The sequence below is a fragment of the Diceros bicornis genome, chromosome 7, assembly GCF_020826845.1.
Source record: "Diceros bicornis minor isolate mBicDic1 chromosome 7, mDicBic1.mat.cur, whole genome shotgun sequence".
Classification (NCBI taxonomy): Eukaryota; Metazoa; Chordata; class Mammalia; order Perissodactyla; family Rhinocerotidae; genus Diceros; species Diceros bicornis.
The window spans coordinates 34,953,533-34,981,041 of NC_080746.1; the positions used below are offsets into that span (position 1 = coordinate 34,953,533).

Here is a 27,509-nt window from a genome sequence, read left to right on the forward strand (position 1 = left end):
TCTGTGTGAAAGAGTTTTAAATGTATAATTTCAGGTGTGTATACTCTTCATTACCAAACAGCAGGAGGTGGTAAAGATTTAAGATGAGTATAAATTTGCTTTCTGAAGAATTCAAGTTAGTCTCTGAGAGGGAGGTCTGATGGCTTGACAGGTAGAACAATGCAAGAAGACATTGGGGAAACCCAAAGGATCTTGAGTCTGAAGATTTCCTTTGTATGATAACGTGATAGGAATAAGATTTTAGAGACCTGGTCTCTAGCAAGAGAGATGGAACCCATATTCATCCTAGAATTTCATTTTCTTTCAATTTATTTAAATACGGAAACAAGGATCTTTTGAAGACATTTAAATTGGAGTAATTGTGCTGACTTTGTCTTGGTTCAATTGGATTTTTAATGATTTACTTAAAATTTAACCTATATCTCCTCAGAAAATTGGCATTTTGAATCGTTATTTTCATCTGGCAGTTGATACCATAGGGCTAAAATGCATTTAAACAATGTCTTGTTATAGGCACATGGTTAAACCGGGAATTGTAGATAATTTCAAGGCAATGTTCAAAACAGCTAATAGCAATCCCCTCAGGAATCATTTTCCATATTAAACCCTTTTGCTTGAAATATTCATATTCTCTAAAGACAAGGAGAATAGGGCTGATAAAAGACAAAAAACTAAAGAAGACAAACAAAAACGTGGGACCACATCCTATATAAATATATAGTATTGTTATAAAATATTAGGCAGCTCCCCTGGTGGAATTTTACTAGCAATATGACAAGAATCTGTAAGTGTGGTCTTCTATATTGTTGACAAAGGAGTTATAAAGAAATCGCAATGAATGAAAAAGAGATATGACAGGGATGTGCAGTGGATGTTTTTTACCTCAAACTTTAATCTAAATGAATACTATGGATTTTTTTTTCTTTTCACACAGTAAACACTGGGAGGCAATTTGAGCAAGTCAATAGGGACTAGTAAGGAAAGTGAGGATACCTAAATTCTGGGCAAAGCCAAGTCCCTGATAAACTGCCTCTCTCTGTCTTAGCTTGTTCAATCTGTGTCATGGCGGAAACAGCCTTTCCTCACTCACAGTGACAAGTTACCTGGTTTCGTTAAATCCTTTGAAGCCTCACAGGTAAAAAGTCTAAAAACCTAAAACGAGCACTAGTAGTTTCCCCACGTTGTTTCCCTTAATCAGTTAAATGGCTTCGAAAACTCTTAATTTTCAGTTTCTTATTTCAGAATCAAGCATTCAAAACAGTTCACCGAGTCGCAAATATAGCCAAGTTATAAAAGACAAGATGTACTTCAACTAATTGTACTCCTCACCACCAAATAATTCAGGTGAGAATTTTTACAAGTGCTGAGAACCTGTCAAGACGAGAGATTCAGAAGCCATCCAGGACAGCACTCTATCTGATAGGGATCCCAAGGATCTGGTATCATTTCAGTTTCTCTCAAATGAGTAAAAATGGCTTATCTTAGTCTGGCAACTGAGAGAATTGGAAAGCGTAAGATCAAGTCACGTAATAGTCACTTTCATATAGCATTAAGTTGCTAGGCTTAGCATTTATGACATTTATAGCTACTCTAGGCTATTCCAAATTCTTAAAATGCACTAAATCAAGATATGTTTCACATTTAAGGCTAATAATAATTTGCATCTTTTTACATTTCAACTAGCCAACAAGATAGCACTTTACTGTTAGAGGAAAACATCCTTAAACTGATTTTTCATACACATGAAGTCAAGAAATTAGGGAAGGGAAAAATTAAGCAGATTGTTTGATTTCATAATCTAAAGTAAGTAGCAGATCATATATTATAGCTGATTTTTATACTCTTTTTGTTTTGAAATAATTATAGATTCACAGGTAATTGCAAAAAAAAAAAGCACAGAAAAGTCCTGAGCAACTTTTACCTCTCCTCCTCCAGTGCTGGCATCTTAAATAACTATAGAACTGTATAAAAACCATGACCTCAGTATTGGTACAATCTACAGAGCTTATTCAGATTTCATCACTTTACATGCACTCGTGTGTGTGTGTGTGTGTGTGTGCATGTGTGTAGTTCTATGCAATGTTATCCTACATGTAAATTTGTACATGTAACTACTACCCCAATCAAGATGCAGGACTGTTTCATCACCACAAGTCTTCCTCATGCCTCTCTTTATAGCCTACCTCCCTCTCTCTGAAGCCTAATCCCCAGAAATCGCTAATCTGTTTTCCATCTGTATAATTACATTATTTCAAGAATGTTATATAAATAGAATCATGGAGCAGGATAAACATTTGAGATTGGCTTAACACTCAGCATACTTCCCTTGAGGTTCACCTAAGTTGTTGCACATACTCTTTTTCGTCGTTGAGTTGCAACCCATGGTATGGATTTATCATAATTTGCTTAACCATTCATCCATTGATGAACATTTGAGTTTTCTCCAGTTTTGGGATATTGTAAATAAAACAACCATTAACATTTTTGTACATGTTTGTAAATGAGCATAGCTTTTTAATTTCTCTGGGAGAAGTGAGCAGGAGTGCAACTGCTGGGTCATCTGTTAAATCCATTTTTAGTTTTTTCAAAAAGCTACCAAACTAATTTTCTAGAATGGTCATACCATTTTAAAATCTCAACAGAAATGCTGAGTGATCCATTTCTCTGCATCCTTACCAACTTTTGGTTTTAGCATTATTTTTCATTTTAGCCATTCTCATTGATGTATAGTGATATCTCATAAGGAATTTGCATTTCTTTAATGGGTAATGATGTTGAACAACTTTTTATGTGCTTATTTTCCATCTATATATCCTCTTCAGTGAAATGTCTGTGTCTTTTACTCATTTTCTGACTAGGTTGTTTATATTTTTACTTTTGAATTTTAAAAGTTCTTTATATATGCTAGATACAGGTCTTTTGTCAGATATGTTGTTTACAAATATTTCTCCTAGCCCATAGCTTGTCTTTTCATCCTCTTAACAGAGTCTTTTACAAACCAAAACCATGTTGATTAGCTTCAATTTATTAATTGTTCCTTTTGTGGATTGTGCTTTTAGTGTCAACTCTAAGAATTCTTCCCCTAATCCTAAGTCCCAAAGGATGTCCAATTGTGCCAGCACCATTTGTTGAAAAGGTTATCCTTCTTCATTGAATTGCTTTTGCACCTTTTCCAAAAAACAGTTTGGCATATTTTTGTAAGTCTATTTCAATATTCTATTTCTCTTCCACTGACCTATGTGCCTATCCCTCTGCCATACTGTCTTGATTAGTGTAGCTATATATTAAACGCTAACATTAGGAAGAGTGATTATGCCCACTTTATTCTTTTCAAATTTGTTTTAGCTATTCTAGCTCCTGTGACTTTCCATATAAATTATGGAGCAAGCTTTTCTGTCTACAAGAAATTTGTGGGGATTGTGATAGGAATTATGTTAGACTCACAGATCGGTTTGGGGAGAATTGACATTTTCACCATGTTGATTCTTCCTGTCAATGAAGTTATCTCTCTCTTATTTACATTTTCTTTGATTTCTTCTTTAATATCTTTCATCATATTTTGTAATTTTCAGCATACCATTCATGATATGTTTTGTTAGATTTATAAGTATTTCATTTTGTTTTGTATAAATGGCTTTGGGATTTCTTAGCCTCCATAATTATTTGAGCCAATTCCTTATTCTGTCTCTCTTTGTCTCTGTCTTCCTGTCTGTCTGTCTGTCTCTCTCTCTCTCTATATATATACATACATCTCGTATTGGTTCTGTTTCTTTGAAGAACACTGGCTAATACAATAGTCATCAAATAGTAACTTTTCTTATATTCATTGTAATGTGTCATTCACTCTAAATATGTTGTGTGAACTGAATGTATGTTCATTGGACCTAATTGATTTGTGCCAATTTCACTCTTCTCTCCTTATGCAAACTCTGCTTCTTAAAAAGCAATATCTGAAATACATCATTCTTTAAAGTTAGATTAGATATGTGTTTTATGAATCCAAGTTTCTTGATATTATCCATAAATTTGCAACTCTTTCTGATACTTAAAAAGTAAGCTATAGATTTTTCCAATCCCCAACCCATCTCCACGAGCAGATAACAATTTTATTATATTCTCAGCATAGTATCTACATAATCTGCAGCAATAAGTCTACATTGTATAAATAGCACATTTAATTTATGTGTTTAAATATACACATTTTAATAGCTGATGATCTCCATTTATTTTATATTATATTCAGAAAAGCAACATTGAATAAATATATATTGTTTATATAAGTTCATTGTGCACTGATATTTTTAGACCTCTGTGATTGGCTTATAGGATTTTTTTGTGTGTGTGTGTTTGAGGAAGATCAGCCCTGAGCTAACATCCATGCTAATCCTCCTCTTTTTGCCGAGGAAGACCGGCGCTGAGCTAACATCTATTGCCAATTCTCTTCCTTTTTTTTCCCTTTTTCTCCCCAAAGCCCCAGTAGATAGTTGTATGTCATAGTTGCACATCCTTCTAGTTGCTGTATGTGGGACGCAGCCTCAGCATGGCCGGAGAAGTGGTGCGTCGGTGCACGCCCGGGATCCGAACCTGGGCTGCCAGTAGTGGAGCGCGCGCACTTAACCGCTAAGCCATGGGGTCGGCCGGCTTATAGAATTTTTAAAATGCTCCCAGTCCATAAGAAATGTCATACAAGATTAAAAATGTAATTCCAGCAAAATTAGAGCTTAACAAATTTGATATTAGGAGTACAAAAAGGTGTGATGGTCAGCATGGCCATCCATCAGGAAGACCCACTTGACAGATATCTTGACTGTTTTACAGAATCATACCGTGAAAATAGAAAGTATGAGAAATAGGTGACCACTGTAAATTGGGCAGTGACCTAAATATAGGATATACTATATAATACTAATGGAGAATACATTTTGCTGTTCCTTTGGTATTGTTCAATTGCAAGATGTACTTTATTTCAAAAGTCTATGAACTATATATTTCAACTTTTAAATGGTGAGAAATATGATTTGGTAGAGTCAAACCAAGGTTGCAATTACTCAGGAAAGAGAACTAGTTAAAGTTGCAGGTGAAATTTCAGACAGAAAGAATTCTATTCCTGGAATGTATAATAGAACAAACATCTCAAGTCCTGGAAAAGTTTAAATAGGACTGACCAAAAAAGACATATCACACATGTCACACATGAGGCCATCAATTGCAAAGGGGAACCTAGTAGCTTTTATGCGGCAGCCATAGAGATATGCTGCTCTTAATTCCAATAAAGGAAGAATTTTCTGTTCAACTTCAAGGAGAGCAGTTAGCTGACAGCCTGTAGATGTTAGCACCTTCAGTATCTGCCTCAGTGTTTGAGCTGAGGCCATGTGCCTCCTGGGAAGCTCTTAGCCAGTGACTGAACATGATGCGGGAATAAGGGCCCGGCCATTTGTACCTAATGAGAGACTCTTTTAATGGGAAATATTTGGTCTGGAGTTACGTGTTGGGTTGGCTAAGGTCATTGGTTCCCAATGAAAGGCAATTTTGTCCCCCAAAGGACATTGTGACTTTTCATTGTCACAACTGGGAATACGCTACTGTTATGTAGTGGTAAAAGCCAGGGATGCTGGTAAATATCATAAAACTCATAGGACATCCCTCCACAACAAAGAATTATCGAGCCCAAAATTTCAATAATGCTGATGATGAGAAACCCTGACCCAGGCTTCATCATATCTGATCAGGATCTGAGGATCTCCCTGCCCAATCCTGCTTCTTCTTTCTTTTCACAGGTGTCAGACCTGCATTGTAGTTCGAGCTTTCCTACTGCATTGTGCTCCATCTCCAACTTGTCTTTCCAGATGTTAACTCCCCTTTGCATTTCTAATTCAGTCTAAGAGTCTGATTTCTGGAAGGTCCAAATTCACTCTTTACTAAACATTTATTGATCATCAGCAATGTACCAGTTCTAGGTGCTAAGATAGAAATGTAAACAGGATATGAACTGTACCTCAAGGAACTCATGCTTTAGCAGATAGAAAATTTCATAGCACAAAATATAATAAATATTATATAAAAAATGCAATGGAACTTCCATGCTACTGGAACGTGCAGGCATGCGTGTAGTGCATGTCAGAAAATTTAGTCAGTAAGTAGTTCATTGTTAACATGTAGTCCTTAAATCTTTCAGTTTAGGGACAGAGCTATTCTTAGAGCACAGAATTGGCATGAATCTTCAAAGGAGATCAGGCAGCATCTGTGAGCAGATGAGGGGTAGAGGTGTAAGAAGGTAGGGAGATCCTGACATAGTACTACACATAAATAGGCATTGCTTTTGCTTAAAAACAAAACTAAATATTTCTTTTTAAAATAGATTTACTGGCTCTCCTTGGGCTACAGAATGAAATTCATGCTGCTTCATGTGCTTTTCAAGATCCTTCCAAATCAGCTATAATTTGTCTTTCCAGACTTACCTTTTATATCCCCATACACCCTAGATTTTCATTCATTCCTCATTGGGCATCTGAGCATCTATCTGTATACCAAGGTTCTGTGCTAGGCAGTGTTGATTTAAAAGTGAGCAAGATGGACACAGCCCCTACGTTAATGTTGCTTATAGCCATTGAGCACTACTTGCCCCTTTCCAAGCTTACTATGCTTCTTCTTTGTCCATGCTCCTTCCCACAGCTAAACTTCTTTTAGATCTCCTTAGTCTGATGACCTCTTCACTATGTTTCAAATCTCGTATCCTTCAAAATTTTTTCCTTGACCTCCACATTAATCTAACACTTGGTTGTACTTTTGTAGCCCCTTGTTTATATCCCTGTGCTTGCCTATGTTACAGTAGTCTAGCAACTAAGAATTTGTCTCTTGATCTAAACTTGTGGACATCTTGAAGATATAAGCCATATCTTGTCTATACTTTCTTCCCAGGCACCCAGCAAAGTGCCTGCCATAGTTAAACACTCAATAAATGATCACATTTGATGGATTTATCATTAAATTGTCAACAAAGCAAACAGTTACAAAAATCCTAATGTCAAACATGCATTGTGGGAAGTTTTTTTTCTTTATTTGGGTCTTGACAACTCTACACATGCTTAATCATCATTAGTTCTTGGGCATTTCTGTATGCTATGCTTACTCCTTTATTTGCCCAATACAGAAGCTTCTTACTCTACAGACATCTTGTCTATGTAATTTTTTTTTCCTAGCATCCATCAAAACAGGCCACTTCAGTCAAGGGCAAAGCACGCTGAGGAGGAGAGCGCTTGTGGGACTGGCTCACTTTTTCTCAGATGAATTGGGAGAATGAAGAATCTGTAATCAAGGCAAATTCTTCAGCTTTGAATATACTATGTGTAATTACTTCAACACTTTTACAAAAGGAAAAGCATCTAAGATTTAAGATATATTACAAATATGAGAATACTGGATCAAACTACTATATAAGCTTAATTAATGATTCCAATAGTGAGGCCATAGGTGAGAAAAAATGATAGAAATGTATGGTACAAACTTTTATATTTGACACATTTCCTACAAGCTTTTATAAAGCTTTGACTACTTTCTGTAAAATGATTATAGCATGGGAGGCGTTTGTAATATTAGAGAAAGAACAAGAGATTTTGAGAAAATAGACAAAGTTATAAATCTCAGCTAGGTGCCTAGTTAGTTGTATAATATTGTTCAAGACTTTTAACCACTCTAACACTTAGCTTCTATAATTAATAAATGGTAATACTCGATACATTTTTATGATAATGAAATGAGATAAATGAAAAGAGCTAATAATATAATAGGCATTTGATTAGTGTTTATGGATTCTGATCTAGCTTTCTGTTTCTAAACTTAAGTTTTAGGTATAAACAGTAATGTTTACAGAGGATTTACGCCAAAAGCTCAAAAACAATGTATGATACAACCATAAGTTGGGCTGCAAGGGAGACAATGAAAACACTTGGTCTCTACTTCAAATGTAACGTTTCAGATTAATAGAAATTTATAGCCTTAGAATATTGTTCTTTTAATTTTGCCAGATGATGTTTAACAGTAAAATTATGTCATAAACAGTCTCATAATAACATTTACATCTTAATTAGCAACATAAAATTGTGTTTCACTTTGCAATGAACTATAACATCATGATAAAACTTAATTTCAAATTTATCAATTCAGAATTTATGATATTTAGACTAGCCCTGCAATGAAGTTCAAGTTATCTATGAATTAGACTAGTATATATCCTAATGCTCTTCTACTGTAGGTACTGTGATGCTGGACAAGTCATGAGACAGTTTTTCACCTCTAAAATGGCATTATAATACCTTATTCATAAAGTTGTAGACAGGATTAAATAAAACTATGCATGTGGTGGTGCTTTGGAAGTAAAGTAAATATAAGAGGTCGTCTTTACTATATTCAGAAACTTGGGATTAAAGGAAAGGAGGAGAGTGATTACTGGCTACATACCTCATCCCGACATCGTATCAGTTAGGTCTGCTGCCTGGCGGCCTGTGCCCTAGTGTGTGTGGCCTCCCCCATGGCCCACAAGACATCCCAAAAGGATTCTTTCGGGTTAACCTAGATTTACCTCCTCCAGAAGAAGACTGGCCAAACAGTATATTTCTGAAAGCAAAATAAATCACTCCTTTGGCATCAGGAAAATTTAGACACATTAATATTTCTTTTACAAATTATGGTTGCAATTATAAATATCTGAAGTTAAATTAATTTTATTCTGAACCTGTATACTTTTAGAACAAGATTAATTGTTCTTAGAAACAAGGGGTACAATGAGACAGGCAAACAGTTAACTTGACAATGTGACTGCAAAGCAAAACAGCTATCGCCGCAGATACTGAGAGCAGCACTCACTGTTCTAAAACAGTTATGGTGGTTTAAATGCTGGTAATTTTGTTCTTAGCCATTTTCCACTTGAATCGCTTCAATACGTTTTTAAAACCGCCACACTGAATGATATTAATGGTGCAACAAATTGACTAGTATTATAGGAATGTATCTATTATTTTTATGGGCATATTTAATTGTACGTGTTTCTTAGGTTTCTAATTAAAACCAGCAATAAAAATGATGTCTTCGTGTTTAAGCCTCCATTTTTAGACTTAAACATACCTCATAATTAGCACTAATATACAGATAGTTCAGAAAGATATAATGCTAACACATTAAAGTGGATTGGAAATCCTATTATTAGTCCTATTATTAATACAGACCCTTGTTAGCAGGAAAAAAAATCAAATAAATAAACTACTATATATGGAATATGTGCTGCTTCAGTTTCTTTCACAAATTTCCTGATGTTATAGACTAAGTGTCAGAGACATCAGGACATAAACGGTGGCATGATCCCAAAAGGAAGAGTTTATCAGTTCCACTGTATTTAATACTACATTGAGCACTGCACATTTTAAATACCGTCTCAAGAATTTACTACAGATTTAAAGTGTAAGAGGTAAAAATCCATACACTTCTGCAGGCTGGTGTGACAATTCACCAAATAATGATCTCTAACTAGTTTTACTCAGTATTAGGCAGCTACCAATTAGAGGACTGAATTCTCGGAGTCTCTAAGGGCAGTTCCACACTTCACATTTTCAGTGGCAAATTGTATTTGACATTTAATTTAAAACCTAAGACACCATAACATGAAATCTTCTAGGCCATTAACGATAAAACATTAGGGTATCCTCCCACTTCCTTGTTGCCTGAGGCTACCTCTCATATTTCCCAGAAGGCTGTGTCATTGCTGCAGCATCATGCCCATAGGGTGGTGTATTCCTAATACACGTATAATGTGAACACTGGACATGGTTCTTAGATGTTTAGTTACACACCTCCTATAGCTGCTTGTCCTCCTAGGACAACATGAGCTCTGTAGGCAATAAGCTATTAATCAAATTTGTTATTGAGTGGTGGTAGTGGTGGTAGTGATTATGTTTTATGTTTAAAGAGAATAAAAATGCATAGACAATTTCAAAAAAGAAGAGAGGAGTGCTTGATCATAAGAACACCCTGCTTTATTCGTAATTATCATCTGTTATATCCAACAGGAGCCTGATTTTCCTTTGAATTTCTTCTTTAGTCACTAGATATTTATGGTTGTGATATAGTTGAAATATGGGATTTGAAATGAGACAGATGTGGGTTCAATACCTACTATAATATCTACTAATTGTGAAGCCTTCAGGATTTTATTTAACCTCTTTAAGACCATTTCTTTTCTTGTGCAAATAAGGATACATATAATTCTTTTAATGTTTTTGAAAATCCTGTATTAATAACACCATCTCAAGATAGATTTATGAACCTAAGATCATACCTTCCTAAGCAGCACAGGATAGTATTTAAGAGTTCATGCTGTGGTGTTAGACAACCCAGGTTTCAATTTCAACTCTGCTCTTATCTAGTAAACTAAACCTTGAACAACTTATGTAAAAACTCTAACTTTGAGCTGCGGTAGCCACTAGCCATATGTGGCTATTGAGCTCTTGAAATCTGGTTAGTACATATTGAGATATTCTATAAGTGTAAAACACACACTGGATTTCAAAGACAGTATAATAAAAGGAATGTAAACCATTGCAGTAATTTGTTTTTACATTTATCATACGTTAAGATGATTATATTTTGGATTACATATATTGAATTTTACTATATGTTTCATTATGAGTAATTTCACTTGTTTCTTTTTACTTTTTAAAAAAATGTGATTACTAGAAAATAAATTAAAATTAATAAAATAAATTAAATTTAAAAAATTTAAAATTACACATACGGCTTGCTTTTGTGGCTTACTTTGTGTTTCTACCAGACAGTGCATTTCTAAGCCTTATTTTTCTCATTTGTAAAACAGAATTTATAATAATATCTTCTCCAAAGAGTTTCTATGGGTATTAATGACATCATGTATAAAAAACAATTATTCCAGTGCTTAGAACACAGTAGCTATTAGTGTCATATCCCATAGTTCTTCTCTTCCTCCTCCATGTGGGAGGGAGAGCAAGTTTCCCTAACTGGAGGTCCTGCTTGCTGCATTTTTCTGGTTCACATCCTTAGAACAGGAAGCACAAGGTTTTCCTTGTTACAAGTCACTCTATAAATTTAACATTTTATTGAGTGAATTTATTTATCAGTCTACCATTCTTTAGTTTCAAGATTTCTGAGAACAGAGAATATGACTTAAGCATCTTAATATCTCCAGGACAGGGCTTTGTATTTTTAGGTATTATGGGATAACTAATATTTACATATTTATTGTTACAGATTTTAGAATTCCTAAATATTTGCTGAAAGGAACATTGGTATTTAAAACTAACAATAACAAGTTATCAATTCCAGTAAAAAGAGTTGCTTATGATTTGAAGGCTGATAGTCTATTGTATCTATTTACATAATGCCCCCCAAACACTGAAAATAAATTGATAAATTATATCACGTTAGCTTCTGAGGCTGAAAGAAAGACATTACAGAGAGTCACTGTAGTTAAATTCTTACCAATAAAATGATTCATTTAGATTCTCTCAATCTCTCTCTCTCTCTGGCCCTCCACACACACACACACACACACACACACACACACACACACTAGCCCCTGTTTCCCCGCATACCATCTAATCTATAACTTAGCTTAGAATGTGGCCGATAATACTATTTTTGAAAGGTTCAGTAACTGACTGACAAACTACCAACACATAAGTATACTAAAGCTGCCCTAATTAGAATTTATCTAATTGATTTTTTTCTTCTACACTCTAAAGAAAAAAAAAGAAAAAGGAAAAGGAGGAGTCAAATAAGAAGCACGATTTTAGTGAATTAAAAACAATTCTAAAATGCACGCTATGCTCAGTGGGTTTAATTCAACCTACCACATCTGAAAGGGTTTTTATTCCAAAGGAAAACTGAATATAATCTAGAAGGTTGGGAGAGGGACAAAGGGAGAGAGAGAGAATAGTATTTTCACAAAGATTTTGTAACATTTCTCACCACCTGTAAAATATCTCTAATTTGCTGCCTATTCTATTTCTATTACAACTTCCTAGTTCAGCCCAACCTCACTTCTCACCAGATCAGTGATTCTTAATCTAGTTGTACCTTAGAATCATCTGGGGAACTTTTAAGATAGTCCCATGACCAGGCCTTATGCCAGACCAAATGAATCAGAATCTCTGAGAGTGGAGCTCCCTAGGTGATTCAAATGGGATCCGGAGTAGATTTTGGCAACAATACATTGAGGGCCCATCTTTTTTTCTTCTATAGCACGAAAGGAGGAGAAAATGGAATTAACATGTGGCTCAGTATTAGTAGCTCAAACTCAAAAAAAGCTAAGGCTAAAGTTGAATTTTTCTACGTTATCTCCTTCTTTCTCATCCTCCATCTCTAACACATTCATAAATCCTACAAAGTTTTCTTCATGTTAGCCTGGCACACCATTGCTACAATAATAGCCTACTCTTAGCTATCATACTCTTTTTGCCTGGACCACAGGAAGTTTCTAATATCTGGTCTTCCAATATTGCCACTCATCTCCCTTCAGTTTGCTGTTCACACTACATTCAGAGTAATATCTTCAAAATTCAAATATATTCACATCATCAAACTCATAAAATCCCTTTAATGGCTTTTGCATTGATGTAGACCATATTTGCCATCATGGCCTATGATATTCTGTCACATGGCCTCCAACTACTTCCCAAGTCTCAACACACACCAGTCTTTGTTTTATTCACTCCTCTCCAGTGCCTTAGCCTTCTTTCACTTCTGTGAACACAACTGGCTCCCTTTCAACATACTACATTTTTGCCTTGCTTAAATCTGGAATGCTTTCATTTCTAGTCAAATTTATATTGTAGATGACTTATCATTACTCAGGGAAGCTCTCCCAGACCACTCCAATATGGGAAAGATTACTTTATTACATGCTCATAGAACTTTACTCTTCCCCTGTAGAATGGTAATCCCAATCTGGTATTATATATTTATTAGTGTGATTACTGGGATGATATCCCAATTATATAACTTGGACAGTAAGATAAAACAATATTTAATTAACATGTAAATAAAAAATTCAAATATATCCCTCATTCTCTAAATCAATGACTACACATATATGTGTATATGTGTGTTTGTTCGTGAACTACCATTTACTAAGTGATTATTTGTAGCAAAAATTGTTCATCAAATCATTCTAACTATGCCCAAATTATTTGCTGATTTCTAGAAAGCATGTTTATGATCTTTTGTCTAAATCAGCTGTCATGAGCGAAGTAAAATTCCTTTCTAAGCCATGATTTGACATAAGAAATCATATAAAGCTCTTTGAATGATAATTGCACTAGAATGATAGTCATTAGGTGATAATATCAATAAGCAGAGAATTTTTCTTTGTATCAACAATAGTATGCATGATACTAAATCCTCTTAGCTATTGCCAAATTAATAGCAATTATATCGAATTTGTTTTTAACCCTTATAATATTATATGAGATTTTAAAAAGTATATTCAATACCTATATTATTGACTAAGTTACAAAAATCATTAATGGACATCTTACCTAATTAAGTTCAACCTAATCCTTCAGGCCAGATATGTGAGGTAGAGCAGTGTGACAGTTAGCTCTCTTTATACTCACAAGTTTATTTTGTTATTGGCCAAGAAGACAGACATTTGATGGGTTTTAACAAACTCATTGCATTGAAGGGTAGAAATTAATAGAAATGGTGAAAAGGGAGACTTCTCCGCCTCCCCAGTTCTAATCTCCTCTAAATCAAACCTTAGGGAGCTTAATGTGCACAGAGCCTGACGTGCTTCCTAGAACCACAGCTGCTCCCATTAACACCAGACCCCTTTCTCTCTTGGTCTCTTCAGGTCCTCTGAAAGCTAATATTCCAGGAAGCTATAGTTTCCCTGAAATGAAGGTAGTGGTGAGGGTGCTGGCTGGCAATGGCTGCCCATAGACATTTGGGGTTACATGAGCTCCGACTTGTGGCCATTGGGGTTCCAGTGCCCTCACCAGTAACCAGGGGAATCTTTCCTGCTGTGTCTCCACTATGTTGGCCTGAGTGTAAGTATATGGGTGGAGTTGTGCTAGCTTTTAGGCTGACAGGCACCAGCCTGCTGCTCCTTTGGTGTCTCCTTCTACCACTCCTCGGAGTAAGGCAGGACACCAGGGAGTGGGATGTCTGTCTTACTTTGCCTTCTTTGGCTCTAATAATAGAGCCAAGGGGGTAGGATTTTGGGGGGACTGGGTGGTATTTGTACTGACCAATCACAATAGAAGTGGGTAGAACTGTAGCTGGGTACTGGAGACGTGATTCTGCGCCTTGTGTTAACGCTTTAGCTGCTGGACGGCAGAGGGTCAGGGAAGGAGGATGCAGTACCCCTTGGGACAGCAGCTCTTTATCCACTTTACCAATTTGTATGTAAGTATCAACTAGTTTATCCTTATTGGAGCGTATCCCACTTAAATATAAGCCCTGTGTAATTATTCCTTTGATTCCAGCCTCCTACCTGAGAGTAAATTCCATGAGGTTCAGGGCTATAGCTAGTTTGGCTCCTCTTTTCTTGCACATGGCCTAGTTTAAAGCTGTATCACACAGCAGATCTGCAATAAATATTTGTTATTACGTGAATCAATGAGAGAAAATCATAATCATTCCCATAAAATCTGGCCTTTCCTTCATGGTTTCATGCTAAAGTGACAAAATCATTTTACCATGTGAAATTAGACTGGCACTAGCCTACAGTTTTTCATTACAGACTGATTTCAAAAGGATGATTAGAAATGCTGAAAAATATGCCTTTAGTATTTATATTCTTCTAAGAGGAGGGAAAGTATAACTATGCAGGGGCAGATCAAGGAGTTGGTGGACCTGAAATTTATACAATTTCGAGGCCTTCTTTAGAAAAAGAATATACAATCATGAACATATAATTAGGTACAACTAAATGTTTACATGGACAGAGAAAAATGTCACAACACATTGCAAATGTATAAAGACTGACAAATACCAAAACCATCAAAATCCAGAAAAATAACATAATGCTTTTATTAAATGTCTGATACTCCTTTAATAATTTTTAAATATATTTAAGTATTTTTTGTGTGTTTATAGGAAACTCCAATTATGTAAATATCGAATCTCTTTGCTTATTGCTTGTGTATAACATTTTCTAATCCTGTTTTACTTTTTTGCTTTCATTTTCTTTGCTGTTTCTATACTCCATGGTAATTATGGTGCTTTCCACATTGTCCATTCTACATTGTTCTTTTTCATTGTTTTGACTTTTTTCTCCTGTACTGAGTTCTACAAGTTCATTTTAATATACTGTTGCCTCCCCATCAGTTTCTTGAGTTCTTGCATTTCAAATTTTTTGTTATTCCTTCATTGAAACAACTGTTTTATCTTTTCTAGGTCGTGGTAAAATGTTTGGTCTGAATTTTCTGTTTCATTGCATTATTATTCTAGCAAATGTCTCTTTAGTGTTTTCGTATTGGTTCTTTTTGAACTTCTATATCGCTCACCAAAGAGTGAGTTGGATTTCCTGGCTCCATCATTTCCAGGAATTTCCTCCCAGGAGTGCATGTTTTGTTGCCTTTTCTGCAATCTGCAGCTCTGGCCTCTTTGGCCATTCTCTGTGGGTCTTTGTTGCACCTTCTTCCTATGCAGCTTCTGCTTGATCTCTTCCTACTCCCACTAGATCCTGTGAATCTTCTTTGATGTAAATTATGGGATTTTCCAATTCTGGGTTTGCATTATGCCTTCATGAAAGTGTATTTTTACTGGCATTTCCTGGGCAGTTGTACAGTCATTCTGTTCACTTTCCCTTTCAGACTTCTGTTGTACTTCACTCCACATGGCTTTTATGAGAGTCATATCTGCTCTTGGCAGACCAGTCTGTGAATGATTTATGCCTTTGAATTTCAGTGAAAATAGAGAGTTATTTTGTTTTCTATTTACCTTGTTGCTTTTGTATGATATGTAGAAAAAGAGGGAAATTACTATGTCTCTCTGCTATGTTCAGACTGGAAGTCTTGGGATTAAGTTTTCCTCTACATTCTTTTGTATGGTTAAATTTGTTACAACTGATCAAAACATATTTTTGTAATTTTAAAGAAACTCTATTTTAAAGGCACGATATCATTGATTTTAAGACAGCAATTGCATAAAGGGATTGAAAGGATATTTAACTAGGGATAGTATTCATATTTTTTCTGTGTATACTCTGTTAGTTTCTTGAAAGGAACGCAAGATTAGTCAGAAGCCACTCAGGAAACCCTAAGGGTTAGGAGCATTGGCTCTGCTGAATAAATGTTAGCTAGATTATAATCCTAGGGGGAAATCTCAGGGCAAAGTAGTCATAAACTAAAGAACAATCAATAGATAAACCAGTGAGCAGGAGAGGCATTTAGCCTGAAAGCAAACAATCAGCTATTTCAGACACACCACCCTTCCCAGGAGAGACAGGTGGCTTTACTCTTAGTTAAAAGGGCAATGGATCTCAGGAGACATTTGACATGTTAAAAGGCTTACAATGAGCACATAGGTAATTGGGTACTTTGTGTTTTTCCTGCACATGCTTAATTACAAATGCACAGCCTGTTTGTTTAATCAGACCCAATTGTGGAAATGGTGTAAAGGTTTCTCCCTGTGACTAAAACATCAGAGCAGTTTCGTGATTTTGGAAATAGCAATTGCAGCAGCAGTGTGTTTCTCTGTATGTCAGCTGAATTTTACAGGCTGTGAATTCACACAGCATCAAGTTCACCTTGGGATGGCAATAATGCAACCATGATGAATACGTAGGTGTCTGTTGTGAAAAAACAAGAGTAAACACAGATTTACAGTTTACCACATATAATGTCATGCCTTGGATGTAGTAGGTGCTAAGTAAAGTTCATTGATTTGTCTTAATAAAGTATCTATATCTCAAATAATCAATGATTATGACTTGGGGCAATTTGCTGAAGTTTCTCACTTGTTGATCAGCTCTAATCTAGGGAGATATGCCCCCAAACTATCCATGCATCACTGTTGCTGAAGCCACAAGCAATCCAGAAACCTCTGCACCCCTTTTGAGCTATTCTTGCATAAACCATTTCATCTCTTTGTAAACCCAGTTCCGGACTTCTCTGCTTTCAGATTTCAGTAAAAAGCATGATTTCAGAAATGAAGTCATCTAATGAATTGAATGAGGTATTTTGGTCAGTTCTCAGTATCAAAGGAGACCACACAGCAGCTGGCAGGTCTTGGTCCCCACAGTCTGCTATATAAGTCAGTGGGGAGAGCACTATTTTGAAGCATTTGAAAGGAAACCACACTATGTATTTCTTTTCTTCTTTCACCACATTTCTTTCTTTTTATATATTTTTGTTTCTTATTATTAAATCAAGTTATTGGCATAGCAGAACCAGAGACTCTACTGAGTATTAGCAGACCAACAAGCGCCACTGTAGCCTTACACTTAGCTGCTTAAAGAGAATCTGAAAGTGTCTTTGTTTTACTTGCAAGTCTAATGAGCTGAGTTAAGTCTTCACCTCAAAGGAAAAATGTTATTTATATTAAAAAACATTAAACAATAAAAATATAATGGCTTTAAAAGTAGTCTTGCTTTAATATAATTAAGGTAGATCCATTCTTTTGCTTTCCTCATGCTAGTGACTTTTGTGCTTGTCAGTGCAATCAAATTAATAATCACCCTCTTCCTATTCTAATTACTGGAAAAAAAAAAACAAACAGAAAAAAAAATACCAAGTCAGTCATTTTGTTTCTGATCAGAAATTTATACTCAAGTCTCTATCGACTTCACTCACTTTTTCCTGGCTACTAAAACCACATTCTTTCTTTTGCCCTCTTTAAGTGGACCCACTACTCCACTCGGCATTCTCTCAAACATTTGTACCTTGTAGCTCCTACTGTAATTCTCCTCATGCCAATTCAGGAATACCCTCTGTCACCTCATTTGTATCATCTTACCCAAGTCTATTCATCCTTTAAATGGTCGCAGATCAACCTAATTCAAAGTGAATTATGCTTCCTCAAAACCCCTATACTACTTATCAGGTCCACGTATTTAGCACATCAATTACAGTTTGTACATTGTTATCTTTTCATGTGTGCATCAAAAGCTCCTTGGGAATAGTGACTATTGTACTTAGTAGGTACTTAAAAGATAATCAAAACTTCTAAAGATATAACAGCATTGGAAGTCTCTCTAAACAAGCTAGGGATTTTTTTAAATTAAAAGCTGACCCACAGGGGGCCGGCCCGGTGGCACAAGCGGTTAAGTGCGCGTGCTCCGCTGCGGCGGCCCAGGGTTCGCTGGTTCGGATCCCGGGCGCGCACCGACGCACTGCTTGGCAAGCCATGCTGTGGCGGCGTCCCATATAAAGTGGAGGAAGATGGGCACAGATGTTAGCCCAGGGCCGTCTTCCTCAGCACAAAAAGAGGAGGATTGGCGGATGTTAGCACAGGGCTGATCTCCTCACAAAAAAAAAAAAAAAAAAAATAGTTGACCCACAAATTCACATTTGGCCTTCATTTCCTGATTCATCAACTAGTGTTCTCACTTTTGTTTTCATCCTGCTATAACTTTTATAACATGTTGCTAATAGATAGACAAGATCTTCCTCATGCAAAAAAGCACAAGCTTCCCTTATAAATCAAGTTTTTATGACAAATGGCAATAACAAAATATGACACCCTATACTGTATCTATTATATATAATTTCCATGGCTACTGAGACATATCAACTAATATTCCTTTCATGTTTGCCCTATATCCTAAATGATTCAAATAAGACTATTTCTTTGGAAGTTTTCACTTTTCTTTATGAAGGCCTGATTAATATGTTCTGAAAGCTGTCTGATCATAAAATTTTAATGACTGAAATTAGGATAAGAAGATGAAAGAATTTTAGTATATTTATAGTTTACTATATTTTTATGGAAAGTATCTACAGGTATAAATACAGCTAATTGATACAGGTATTATCTCATGATTTACCTGCACAAATACCACAGAAGGCTTCAACGGTCTCTCACTACTCAGTAGTTTTTGAGATTTGATTTTAATTTCATAAACTAGATGAAAACGATGTGAAAAACATATATACACAAAGATATAAACCCAAATCCTAAATAAGAAATAAGGATGTCATTATACCTTTAATTTAAAATGGTCATCTTATGGAACTATAAAACAAACTTGCATAATCAGAAGCCTAAAGAGCCTATACTCAGGGCATCTTCCACAAATAGCCACCTGACAAACCTTGGTCAAAGCACAGTCAGGAATGATCCAGACCCAAGGATGTGGCTTACCATTTTCTACTTGTTGCTATGACATTTAGGATCATAAATTATCTGTAACCAAAGAAGATTTTGGAGAATTATTTTTATTCAATATTTTTACATTAAAATTATCAAGGAAAGGCCCTAATTGCCTTATTTTCTTTAATTTTTTCTGTTTCTTGTCATCTCTTCCAGTTCTAACAAAACAAGTCCTTCATCTGTGGCTCAGTAGGGCTCTGGAGAAAAGGGGTTATGGCAGAAGAAGTCTGGGCTATTCAGAGAATATTAGTCTTTTGTAAATTAATGACTGTCTGTCCTTGTCTCACTTTCAAACTAAATCTTGGCAAACAACAGCATGAATTCAACAAAAAACATTTAACATTTGTTGAGTCTATCTTATTCCACATCTATTCTATTTTTGCTAAACTATGCTTCCTAGATATACACTAAGAAGTGTTCTAGGTAGGCACTGAACACAAAAATAAGGAGCATTCTGTTTTCAAAAGTTCATAATGTAGACAATAATTTACTGATATGTTCAAATACAGTGTAATAAGAGCAATGATATGAGTAAGCCCAGTGCACGTGAGTAATAATGCAGAAAGGAGGAGGAGTGACAATGGCTGAATGTTGTAGGATTTGAAAGATCAGAAAGACTTTACAAGGCAGAGGAAAGAAAGTCATTTAAGGTACTAAAAAGATAAAAAAATATAAAAGTGTGAAAGAACGTAGGTAATTGTATATGGTTTGGTATTGCTGGAACATAATGTGATAGAAAAAAGGAGAGAAGTTTTGATTATGGCCAGATCATGAATGGGTGTCTTGGACTTCATTAGAGTTTATTGTGTTAGCAGGAAGAGGTCATTGAATGGTCTTAAGTGGGATTGTGACTTAATCAGATTCATGTAGAAGGGTAATTCTTATAAATGATAAAGTAGAAGGGGCAGGGATTAGCAACAAGGAGAGGAGTTAAGAGACTACTACATTAGTACTCAACTATTTTAAAGAATATCAATAAAGAAAGATAATGCCAGTTTTTAAAATATGAATGCCCCTAACTAATTAGCAGCTGGAGAGTATGACTTAAAAATTCTTCTTTTCATTATTATTACATTAATCATATGATCCTTTGACTATATAAAAGCAGAAAACCCAAACAATTTGAAAATATGGGTAATAACTTTATAAAGCGTTAAATAACTCAGTTACATTTTTCAAACGATGTAGCTTTTTCAGTGAATTTCTCTAGAGAATTTCCTTTATTACTAAAAGTGTCTTTTTCTTCCTTCTTCAAACTACCTTTACATAAACCCAAATAAAACTTTACTAGAATATCATTACCTGTCCTAGTACTGTACTAGCCCCTAGCATATTTGAAAACAATGTTTAATATTCTATTTTCCAGTCTTGTTATTAAAATAACCACTTAGTTTCTGATATTTCAAATCACATTGGGTGGCCTCAATTAATGATGAAAATTCAGTAATTTGGTAAAAATAATCCACTTTTAATATCTGCTATTTCCATGACTATAATAGCTATAATTTAGCAGGGGATGATGTTTTGAGTATAGATTTGCTCTAATCAAAATTTCCTATTAGATTTAATTCAAAAAAGTATTTGTATAATTTCATGAAAGCTTATATGAGTTAGGCTGAGCACCCCAACCAGTGACTGAAGTCCTATAACAATAGAGTTGCTCTATGTAATATAAGACAATGACCACCTACATAGATGTTTTCTACTGGTGTCTACTGCACAGTGAACAATTCATTTTATTATTTAAGCAGACAAAATTCTTTCTCTATGCAGTGTTCATATCTTCTCCTTCTGCTGCCTCCAATTCTTAAGATAAAACAACAAACTCCTCCACTATGTGTCAGTTTCCCAAGGGTGACCTGAGCCTCTATAGCCCCATGGTTGACAGTGTCACCAAAGACTACTTTCTATTCTTTCTCCTCATTATCCAAGTTCCTAATCTTCATATCCTGAGTATCATGGGACTACTCACAGAAGGAAACTTACTACAAAGATAGAGAGATAGCAAATATTTCTACATGTTAAGCATATTGCTTGTTCTTCCTAGTAACAGAGAAACTCATCCCAAGCCAATTCATAGGGAAATATATTTGAATGAATTTTGTGGTAAAACAACTGTGAGGTACCATGAAAGGAAAGCAAAACACAAGGAGAAAATTGATTATTGACACTTCCAGGAGTTCTTGCACAAGTTAGGGAAGACTATAGCCACCCATAGCCATCTATAGCAACAAGAGCAACAGATATACTGTAGATTCAGTGCTTAATGAGCAAGAAGGAGGACTCTGGTGACGGTGATAAATAGCAAGCTAAATTAAATCAAACTTTATTCATGAAAGGTGCTCTTATTTGCTAGCTTGAATACTTCTCCTCTAAAGGAAACAGTGATTCACCTTTTTATTCATCATTTGAACTCTTTACATATTGAATGGAATTAGTATTACATTGATTTTCTTTGTAAATGATAAATAAAATTAAAATAAATCCTCTGAAATTTATGTGGTTCTTTTTTTTTTTCAGAGCTTGCAGGGCATTTTCACATAAATTATTCTGTATCAAACTTAAAACGAAGCTTATGAGTTAGGTATGAGAGGCAACGCCTCAATTGTGTACATGCAGAAACTTAATCTCAGAAAAATTAGAGACACACATCTAGCAAGTTAAGTGGAGAGTCCAATGTCTGGAAACTGAGTGGGCTTTGAAGGAATGATGTCATCCACCCTCAACCACATCTTTTCTCCAGCTCCATTCACGCTATCAAATCTAAATATAAATGACATAGTTGTAGGAAGGAGGAGAAGGAGGAGGAGGGGGATAGGATTCAGCATTCCACAAAAGAAATCTTGCTGGACTTAGAAGTCTTGGGTTTTAGTTCTAGTTTTAGTTTAAAGGATATAATGGATTTGAAAGAACTATGTAAATTGTATATTACCACAAAATTGAAAGTTATTGTTCTGATCATGAGTCATTTACCTCCTCAGTGCATCCTGCTTTAATTAATATTTATTTGATGGCTTAAAGCTGTATATGTACAGGTCCCCAGTTGGTATTTTTGAACTATATAAGCCATCTCCACATCTCCATGTTGTTGTCCATAAGCTGTTTATTTTGGTACAAGGAGAATATTTTTGCTCTCCTTTTAGATTTCAAAATATAAACTGAGGAAAAAGCAGAAAGGTGTATGTATCCATACCTCTGCCTTCACTCATATCCCTTCCCCACGCCATCTCTTTATCAGTGAGATCGCTCATTCTTTTCTTCTTTATCAAGCAATAAGAGTTGTTGCTACATAAACATTGATTCCTCAGCACCAGATATATTGAATGGCCTGGGAAGAGCTGAAAACCTTCAAATCTTGCTTCAAACTCTTTCAATTGGTGAGGGAAAGTTAGAAGTATACTTGGAGAATTAAGTTGGCTTTAATAAAGAGTTTAAGCAACATCTTTTCTACATTGTTTTCCTCAATCATTCTGGCAAGGAGTTCCCTTTCTCTTTTGTGTAAGCATTCTGATTGTGCATAACTCATGTAAGTTCACCTTAGCGTCATTGGCAGGGGTTGGGGGTGGGGACTGGAAAAGGAATAAAGATGAGGAATAATAGTTTATTAAAAGCAGTTATCTAGAAGAGACCAAATACATTTAGTGTTACTAATTTCTTCTACTGTGTTTAGATATTTTCTAAGTTATTTAAAAGTTTAAAGAATTCTCACTTTACATTTATGGTATTTTAATATCAGTATTTTACTCCAAATGTAAATATTCTGAAAGAGAACCAAACATAAATGCTTTAACATTCAATTCACCAAATACTCTTCTGGTTGTATTGAATTCTCATGTGCTGTAACAGCCAGGGCAAGCATAAAATAAATGCTATACAGAAACATTTAAAGATTCTGGTTCAGTGAACTGGCACAAAAGGTTGCTGCAGAAATGGCAGACATGTAATCTAAAGCAGCTAAGGGAGCATGAATGTGGAAAGAGAAATAGAGTAAATTATTTATTGACTACCTATTTAAAGTCTGGAATTCTCCAGTTCTTTGGGGGTGAAACATATTAAATGCATGGTCTCTGACAGAAAAACTTGCAGTCTAGTTAGGGTGAGAATTAGGGCATATCAACTCTATTGGCAGCACAAAATGCTGTGTTTTTTCCTGTATACTACAGGATTGTGTTCCTGGACTAGTTTGAATAACGACTGAATAGGAAATTTATATTTTCATTAGGTAAAACAAGCAGAAGTTTATCCACTCATGAATAAAATCTAGCTTAATATTTAGCATTATTAATCAATAACTGTTTGTAATAGATACAAAAAGTAGATGTATTACTGTGAACATATATTACAAGCAAGAAAATAATTAGAAAGAAGGAAAATGACACATTCAATTCACCTTAAAAAACGATTTGTTTTTGTTTATTTAAAAAATTCAAATAAATTATACAAAATATGCACAAACCATAAAAATAAAGTAAAACACAACATAAAATAAAAATAAAATAAAAATAAAAAGATCTCTGCTATCCAGAAATCTCTAACATTTTAGGGAATAGTCATTCATTTATGCATGCATTCAACAAATACTTATTGTTGCCATGTGGTAGACACCTTAGGAACAGAAACACACACATGCCTGCCTTCACAGATCTTAAAGTATAGTGTAGTATAGAGGTATTAATCAAATAATCACATTTTAAAAAGTAAAACTGGTTCTGTGACAAATTCTTGGGAGAGCAGCATGATGCTAATAATGAGAGTATTGAGTAAAAATAAGCACAGTATCAAGACCTAGCAGGGAGATTTAGGAAGTCTTCTCTAAGAAAGTTAGCTCAAGCTGAGAACATAAGGATGAGTAGAAATTAATTAAGTGAAACAGTAATGAAAGAGAATTTAAGATGCAGACAACAATAACTACAATACCAAGAAGTCTCCAAGAACAAAGGGCAACTGACAAGACCGGTTTAATCAGGCAGAGCCAGGTGTTAGATGAAGTTGGAGATAGGGTAACTGGTGGACCAAGTTATGGGTTTCTGTGTTTATTCTAAGAGCTAGGGAACTCGAGTGAAAGGTTGCAGATAGGATCGGGATATGCTTAGATTTGTGTTTTCAAAAGTTCACTCTAGATTGAGTATGAAGAACAAATTGAAAAGGTGGAGATTGGCAGAGTGGATGCATTTAAATCAGTTTTAATTTAGAAGACTAGTTCACTAGTGTAGATGAAAGACAACAGAAATTTGAAGTGAAGTGTTGCAGTGGAAGTGGGCAAAGCAGACAGTTTTAGAGACATTATGTAGGCATAATTATTAGAATTGGGTGAGAAATTAAATATGAGATGAAGGGAGAGAGAAGAAGAGAGTAAGAATGATTTCAAATTTTCTCAATTAAAACAACATGGAAGGCAGTGCCAGTGCCATTTACTTCAATTAAAAAACAATGGAAGAATACCATAAACCTATAATATGCTTGACCAAATACTTAATATATCCATTGTTGCCATATTGCCCTGGAGAAAAATTATTTTTGCAATGAAAAATATTTAATCTTACTGTTATTACTTTCCCTTGTTAGTAAAAAGTTTCCATTACTGTAGTCACTGCAGTTATATGAATAATTTAGGATCAAGGAATTTTTGAAAAGCTTTTGAAGATCTTGTTGATGGTTTGTCTCTAGTTGTTTTGGCTCTTAAAGTCTCAGAAGCTTTAGTGGTTCTATACCTCTGGATTTACTGTTTTTTCTGCTGATAAACATTTTATACAGGTGCCTCCTCTTTTTTCTATTAAACACTACCTAGTCAGCAAAAATGCATTGAATCCTCTAGAAAACAGCTCATAAGGCAGTGGTCTGGCTCTTAACAATCCTTCTTCCCTCTAAATGGCACCTATTGGTCACATTTAATGACATGAACCTAAGTTACTGTTGTTAATTCAGCTGTACATGCCTGACTCAACTTAAGCAAATCAGATTTAGTCTACTGGAAATTTGAAACCTGTAACACACACACACACACACACACATACACACACACATGCAGATATGGAACAATTAGAGCTGAGTCACATTAATTACAAAATTCTAAAAGAAGCTCCATAATTGATAATTGTTGAAATACCCTGAATTGACTCTAATTCATTCCCTTCTAAGTTGTTGGTAGTTATTCAACCCTTCCCTTGATCTAATGTACTATTCTTCATATCCTCCAGCAACCTTCCTTTACAACCAAAAAATATTGTTCGCTGTTACAAGTTCTATAATGGTTATGAGAGTTGCATGTAAAATATAACATGTTTCCTGCCCTCAAGGAAATCACAGTTTAATAGTCGGAAAAAATCATGTAACTTAACACTTACACAAAAGTTAGGTGGCCTCAATAGAAATACGTGTCAATTTACATGTAAGACAGGTCAGAGATGGGATAGCAGGTGAGAAAATGCTTCACGTAGGAAGTGACGTTATCATTAGCTTACAGAAGACAATTAGGTAGAAATTGGAACTCAGAGTGGAAAGATTAGTCAGAGGGAGATAGGTAAGAAAATACTCAGATGTGAAGAAGCAGAAAATAGATTTGGAATTGCAATTATCTTGGAATGGCTGAGAAGTCTGGGAGAAAAATAGAATGAGAGTTCTGTGAAAATAAACCTTGAGTGATGAGCAGGCACCAGATTGCAGAGAATCTTGTAGAGCTTGCCAAGAGTTTCAGACTGCATCCTATAAAACATGGAGACACACTGAAGGATGTTAGGTAAAGGATTCACGTGATTAGTTTTACAATGCAGGCAAAGAGAGGCGATGGGGGAAGATCTATGGCATTTTCTGGGGACTATTGCAGGGATACAGGCAAGAGGTGATGAGGGTCAAAGGCAATAACAGAGAAAAGATAGAAAAGGGAGTTTGATATAAAAGATGCTGAGATGGAAAATTTGATAGAGCTTGGTGACTGATTATATTATTTGTGGGTAAAGAGAAGAGTGTGAGATACCTCTCATATTTCTGACTTTATACTTAACCTCCTTGCATTTGATTACTTTATCTTTAAAATGGAGATTAAAAACTGTCTATAAGGTGTTGTGAGGAATAAATTTAGATAACATTTGCAGAGAATCTATCACTGTGTGTGGCACATAGGAGAAATTCAAACAGATACAGCTTCCTTCCTTCTTTTCTTCTACTTACCAGATGTTTTAAAATAATCAGAGAAATACTCTTAATGTCAATCCTAATTAGTACCAATTCAGTTTTCATTGTATAAACTGCTAATTATATCACTTGTTGGGATTAAAACAAATCCCTTACAAAATGTCATCTAACATACATATCTCACAGATTAATTTTTATGTGCATTCCAAATGAAATAGAAAAAAATACAGGTTCTCACATCTTTTAATATCAAAAATTTTGCACATGGGATTAAATTTTATTAAAAGTAAAATAGCCTGATATGAATTTTTTAAATCCAAGATTGAGTTAAAACTGAAACTTTTTTCATACTATTTTAAAAACAAGCCTATTTTTAAAATTCTCCTATCAACTACATCAATAGCAAAGAAAGTAATCTGAATTTCCAAGTGACTGTCTCATAGGTGTCATTGACCTGATGTTATCAATTTGGATGACAGAGATGTGTGTGTGCATGTGTGTTTGTGTGTGTGTGTGTGTGAAATTCTTATGCTTTATTTTGTTGACCATTACACTTTTCAAAAAGACAAAACTGAAGACAATAGAACATATTATTTACCACAGAGACTAGAATATCTGTATGGAGTTGGCCTTCTATTACCATACAACTTGAGCCAAATATTAATTTTAATTGACCAAAGTTATAAGGAAAATATTCACCAAAATAAAATAAGCTCTGTTGATTTAAGAAAATTCAATTGCTTAAAATTTGGATAAGAAAATAGACTATTACAATGGTAAAAATGATTTTCCATGGCTATGTCTTGCTGGTTACATACCTCACTCTAAGAATACAAAACAAATGGGATGTATAATTTATGCATTGCTAAATTGAACATTTTCTCAACAATTAGTACTTTCCTTTTATTCTGTCACTTATGATGTCATATCTTGTGTCACATTATTCTGTCACATATGATGTCACATTCATACCATAATCAGTAATATGTGAGTCACTTTCTCTTATAGGGCAAGTGGCCAGAAAAACCTAGCTGACCAGA

At 35.0% G+C, this 27,509-nt stretch overlaps 1 protein-coding gene across 3 annotated transcripts in view; it reads right to left on the reverse strand.

Moving 5' to 3' along the window:
- The window catches only part of CNTN5 (contactin 5), an 812,742-nt gene that overhangs the window by 697,625 nt on the left and 87,608 nt on the right, over positions 1-27,509 (reverse strand). Inside the window, exon 2 of one of the 3 annotated variants that reach the window (XM_058545362.1) lies at positions 8,458-8,613. The exons of the other annotated variants lie outside the window; for them this stretch is intronic. The gene's annotated coding sequence lies outside the window, so the exon portion shown is untranslated. The remainder of the gene's footprint in view (positions 1-8,457; positions 8,614-27,509) is intronic. 3 annotated transcript variants of the gene reach the window in all.